The sequence below is a fragment of the Stegastes partitus genome, unplaced genomic scaffold (assembly GCF_000690725.1).
Source record: "Stegastes partitus isolate 25-593 unplaced genomic scaffold, Stegastes_partitus-1.0.2 Scaffold1552, whole genome shotgun sequence".
Taxonomy (NCBI): Eukaryota; Metazoa; Chordata; class Actinopteri; family Pomacentridae; genus Stegastes; species Stegastes partitus.
This window is the reverse complement of record NW_007579283.1, coordinates 118,686-124,723: the sequence shown is the minus strand read 5'-3', so window position 1 is coordinate 124,723 and position 6,038 is coordinate 118,686.

Here is a 6,038-nt window from a genome sequence, read left to right as displayed (position 1 = left end):
ATGTGATTTAAGGCGTAAAAAGGCCGACGCAAGAGCAGAGCAGAATCTAGTGAGATCCTGGATGTAAAGATGTGTAAGGAACCATAAAGGGAATTGGGGAATTAGGAAAGCAGGGACCAGCAGAAACACAAGGGATGAAGGTCTGCTGTCTGGCAGAGTGTGGTGGAATGAGCAGGGCTTTTATGGGAGCTGTGGTGATGAAACTCAGGTGAGCTGATTGCCACAGCTGTCTCCAATAGCTGTAATCAGTTAGACTGTGAGCAGGGCTGGAGTGACTGAGAGGGTGAGCAAGGAGGAGAGAGAGAAGGACAGTGGAGGGAGAAAAGAGGGAGACAGGCAAGGCCTGGGGATGAGTCTAGGGCAGGAGTGTCGAACTCTGGTCCTCGAGAGCCCCTATCCAGCATGTTTGAGATGTTTCCCTCTTTCAACACACCTGATTCACATGATCAGGATCGTTATCACGCTTCTGCAGAGCTTGATGATGAGCTGATCATTTGAATCAGGTGTGTTGGAAGAGGGAAACATCTCAAACATGCTGGATAGGGGCTCTCGAGGACCAGGATTGGGCACTCCTGGTCTAGGGGGTCATGACAGTTTCATCACTGGTTGTCTGGAAAAGGCAAAAGAAACATGTTTAAAGAAAATCTTTTTGAGAGAACAACTGATAGGAGGCAGATGAGAGTCTTTACACGTCACACACTGTGTGATTTTACCTGCAGATCAGGTTCATAATCAGCTCAAAAGTCATTCGGTGTGTCCCCACGTTTATGCTTTCACAACACAGGTGCTGGATTAATCAATGTGCAGTACCAGGCAGTTGGAACTAAAGGTTCACACCACAGGGCAGTATGCAAATACACCATCCAAGCAAAAAGTGGTAGAATCTACATTTCCAAACAACCACTTAGAATGTAAAGGGTGATGTCGTCAACATAATGCTTTCTCATTTTAGTTAGCTCGGACGCATGCTCGTCGCGCTGCTGTTATTAAATAACGTGTGAATATAAAGCACATCTGACACTTACTATGCAATGTTTACACGATATTTCATGTGTTTTATTGGCGAACAAATGTTGTATTAGCCAAACTATTTAAACTGCACCAAGTGGTTCCACTGTTGTTGTGAATCTGAATGAACGTAATTATATCTTGTGCATTTGTTTATATATTGTTTAGGCAACAATTTATTGATTTTGTAAATGTTTTGTTATCCATAGAAAATAGTGTTTTGTCAGTAACCAAGCAGATATGAGCGGTTTCTGGGAAAGAATACATTTTTGCAAACAGGGTATGTATCCCACTGCAACTTACCTGCTGTGAAGTAACTGGGATTAGTAATGTATGTTCATAATTCATCCGAGTAAATTCCCTCGCTGAGGAAACGTCATGTGATCACTGCTGTGATTATTTCTTCTTCATTTATCAGCCACCCCTATTCAGGTGCGCAGCAGAGGAAGTGAACTCATTTAAGTTTCTAAGCATTGCTTTCATGTAGTCGGCTCATGAGAGCGATACTTAGCTGTGATGTACCGCTGCGCTGCGTCGTGTTGTTCATTGCTGAACCTTGAGTTGTGCCGAAGTCATATGATGCTGATATTGGTCTGAACATAAAATCACATTAAATATGCATTAAATAGTGCAGCACCTCTGGGTGAAATTGCTCTCATTGTGTGGAAGGCCAGGCTTTTCTAGCAGAGTCATCAACTTGACATAATCGTTTGGCTTGCAAGGCAACAATATGGAGACTTGGTTGAGGTGTGAATGATTGAATATCAAGATAAGCCACAACAGTGAGGCTTATGGCTGATAAGGCTGATGAAGGGTGCTTTATTTTCTCTCTGTATATTAGCATTTCTGAACAATGTTACAAAAGGCTTCACAAAAGCATTATAGGCAACAGTAAGACTGGATTAAAATAATGGCAATACGACAATAAATCAGAAATAATATATATTAAAAAAATAAATTCACACCCCTACGAAAGCTTTTCTCGAAGTAAAGATTTTAAAACTGAAAGATTTAGCTAATTTAATCTCAGCAGGTAAGTCAAACTATAAAAGCATGATAGCCCTCACGTAGTTACCCATCAGGCTCTGGGATGACCTGAGCACCAAACTAGTATCTGTCACAAACCCAACCTAAGATGATCCAAGCCTGTAAAGGGTTAATTCTTAATATAAGTAGGGGTTCGGCCGTCTAAGGCCTTTGAAGTCAACAGTAAAATTCTAAAATCAATGCGAAAATGAATAGAATAGAATAGAATAGAACTTTATTGATCCCTTTGGTGGAAACCTCAGGGAGGGAGGGAGTCAGTCTGGGAGTTGTCTGATCTTGTTTTGTTTTTGAACCAGTGATGATCGTGGCAGCAGCATTTTAAGCCAATTTTAAGAGATGAAGGGAAGCCTGACTCATACCTGTGTAGAGCACGAAGCAGAAATCTAGACAGAAAAAAATATCAGAAATGCCAGACGGCTGCTGCTCACATTTGTCTGTCTGCTTCCTACACTTCTCTTTTTGCAAAATGTTTTAGCTCTTACTGAGGTCCTTTATCTTCATCTGTCCTCACTTGCCTTTAAAGGCTGGATTCTTACTGTTAAAGTAGCATAAACCTTTACTGTAATGTCTCAGAAATTCAGTATTTATTATCTCTACCAGGGAAGTTATGTTTTAATCTGTTTGTGTGTTTGTCAGCAAGATAACTCGAAAAGTTAGCAGCGGATTTTCGTGAAATTTTCTGGAAATGTTGAAAATGGCACAATGAACAGATGATTAACTGTTGGTGATTTTCTGGCGTACCATCTGATTATTTTCTCATAAACAGTAAATGCTGTTAAGTGTCACAGTGGCGCAGAATGGTGTCGCTGTGCCGTTTGTCCACTAGATGGAGCTCTGACTCCATTCAGTCCTTCAGTCCTCACCGCTGTCTTCTCAGTAGCACAGGAGGAAGCTACAGCCAGGCAGCATGACAGGAGTGGGCTGACAGATAAGTTCATAACGACGTTGTGACATCAGCAGTGATTCAACACGTCTCCTGTTTCACTTTAACTATCGTTGCTATGTGTCATGACGACTGCTTCGTTGCATCGATCATGCCTTTTCATTTGCATAGCTAAAGTTGTGCTAACTTGCTTAAGTTACTCCCTGGCTGTGTCCGAAATCACCCACTCACTCCCTACTCCCTATATAGTGCACTATATAGTGAGCACCTCGGCAAAGCATCATTTCGGACACTACTCGAGCTATTAACTATGTCGCTCGCTAGCCGCGATTTGTGCTGCAACAGCGTAGTACAAACACATCAAATTAACAGTTTATTGCATAGCTAAGAAATCAAATTAAATCAAGTTTATTGTCATTTTGCTGTACATACCAGATGAGAGAGCGTTTCTTCAGGATCCAGTAACTAAAAGCAATTTAAATAAAGTGGTGTTGTATGTCCAAATCACAACCAAGCGCCGCAATTTTAGCGACGTTCACTGTCCGGGTAAAATAAAATTTAACAAAACAAAGGGGAATTTTTCCGCGCGCTCGTTCGTCTCCATTTCCATTTTTTCCTTTCGCGCAATGCATGACGGTCCATATTGCTCGGTTAGTGACCATCGGCTGTACACTATACTTTTTACGGTGCATTGTGGGATATTTTGAGTGCACTATAGAGTGGATGAAATTTACCGCTGAGAATTCGAACAACACTACAAAATGGCGTGCACCCTATATAGTGCACTATGTAGGGCATAGGGAGTGATTTCGGACACAGCCAGTAACTGCAGAAATAACGTAAGTGTACAAAATATTTGAGAGGACAGAATGACCATTCATCACTCCGTCAGCTTGTTATTCATGATGTCAATGTTAATTCAAATGCCAAAGCAATGTTTTGATTATCCAGGAATCTAATAGTGGAGATAGAATGAATGCAGGACTTTAACATTGGCTGGCAATCACAATTGACTGGTAGGAATTGTCTATTAAGTTTATTTGCCTGCATTACTTTTCTTTTTCTGTGTTTCTATAGTGACTCTGTGTTGTTGGGCTTTGAAAACTCAACTGACCTACAGCTCAGCTTTGTGCCTGACAGCGTCCTGTACAGACACAGAGTNTATATACATATACAGTCCGTCACTGGTTTATTTCAGAGGTAGAAGCCAGATTTGACTGATTTGTTGTTGCCTGGAGGTGAAATTGGGACTCCTGGTGCACAAGTTAATATTTATCTAAAATATCAACTACTGTCCGTATTTGGAACCAGCCTCTACATACGAGTGTTAGCAAATTAGCTTAATAGAGACAAAATGAAAACAAAATAACCACGAAGGTCAGTAAAATCTGTGAAACTGTATCGGGTGCTTCGTTAAGTCGACCCAATATTTCATTTTCTGCTGTGAATGTGCCAAAAGAAAAGAAGCAACTTCCTGAATCGCCCAGAGGCTGCTGAGGTTTGTAGTGACTCCTGGGAATTGTTGGAATGGTTAACAAGCATCAGAAGTTGAGAGCAAACGCAAAAAGTTTTTCTTCTGAACATTTTGAGTGTATTTGAGGATTTATTGCCATGAAAGCGGTTAAATAAAATCCATTAACAGTCATTAAAGCTGCAGTAAACACAACAGTAAGAGGTAGAACCCATAAACCAAAACAGTTCGCTAAAAGACATTAAAACTGCCTGTGCTGAGACAAATTGCACATTTTTTGTAGTATTTATTTATTTATTTTTGCATAGTTTATGAATACAAGTGACACATCCCACATCTTGACCTCCTCTTTTGACTCATAGTTCATGAGAAAACATGAATAATTGCAGCTTTAAGTGCTCTCAAGGAGGTTTCTAATAGAATCTGCTGATACACCACCACAGTCTCAGAGTTCCTCACGATTAGAAACGTTAAAATGTCAAGACTGTTGCCATCCATCCGGATAAAGGGCAAATGTGTCCTAGAAGGTCAAAGAGTTGCGACCTAAATAACGGATGACACCCAGCAATGTCAGAAAAGCTTGACTAACCTTTGTCTAACCGGTGGTCTCTGTGGATGGGAATGTCTGTTGACAGTTAGGCTGGGTTGGCTTTTTAATCATCCACAGTATGGTCCTACTGAGAAAAGATTAGTCCAAAAAAAGGGGGAATCTGCATAGTTCAAACAGGAACAACAGCTCGATGGAGGAGCACAGTTTGGTGCGTTAGTCCTAAAGCTGAATACTTTCCCTTTAGGCACAAGTCAAAAACAAATGGTCGGCACAGTTCCCGTCGTACTACAGGCACAATCAGTGGAGAGCGTTTTATGATTATGGTGGGGCAAAAATATGTAAACTCAAATTTCATCTCCAAAGATAGAGACAAACATCTCTAACAGCTTGCACAACAACAACAGTGCATGTACGCAACAGAGATCCTGTGACGGCACATTAAACAACCACACTGTGCAGCCAGGTTTATGCTGCATTTACTTAAGAGACATTATTCACAGAGCTACCTCGAGCTCCAGTTGCGGTCTGAGTACCTGCTGGAGTCTCACGAGTTTTCATCTCAGTAAGCAGCTTGTTCCACTTCGCTGGCACTGAGTTGAGAAATCATTATTATTTGTGTTATCCCTCTACTATGCCTGCAAAGCAAATGAAACAAAATGTGTGACGCTGATCATGGCTGGCAGGATGTGCTGCTGAGGCTGATCTCAAAAGTCTAAGGACATTACTAATTTCTTCTTTATGTTATCCTCCTCTGTATTGTGTCAGCTGTTAGGTACAGATACGTTTTACAGATGACCTTATGAGTGATTTTCAAGTAACTGGAGCAGAAATCAGCAATATGTTCTTTTTGTTCTGCACAATATGGACAGACAATAGATTAGTAGATGTTACTTTATGGAATCTGAGATAATGATCGCAACATGAACGCAACATGACAGAAGTTTCACGATACTATTAATTCAGTTAAAAGTACAAATGTTTTTCATTTAGTAACAAATCTTGTTTGCTATAATAAAGAGTCAATCTAAATTTGTGTTTTTTTGTTCTTAATTCATATTAGACAAGTGTTATGTGCTGGG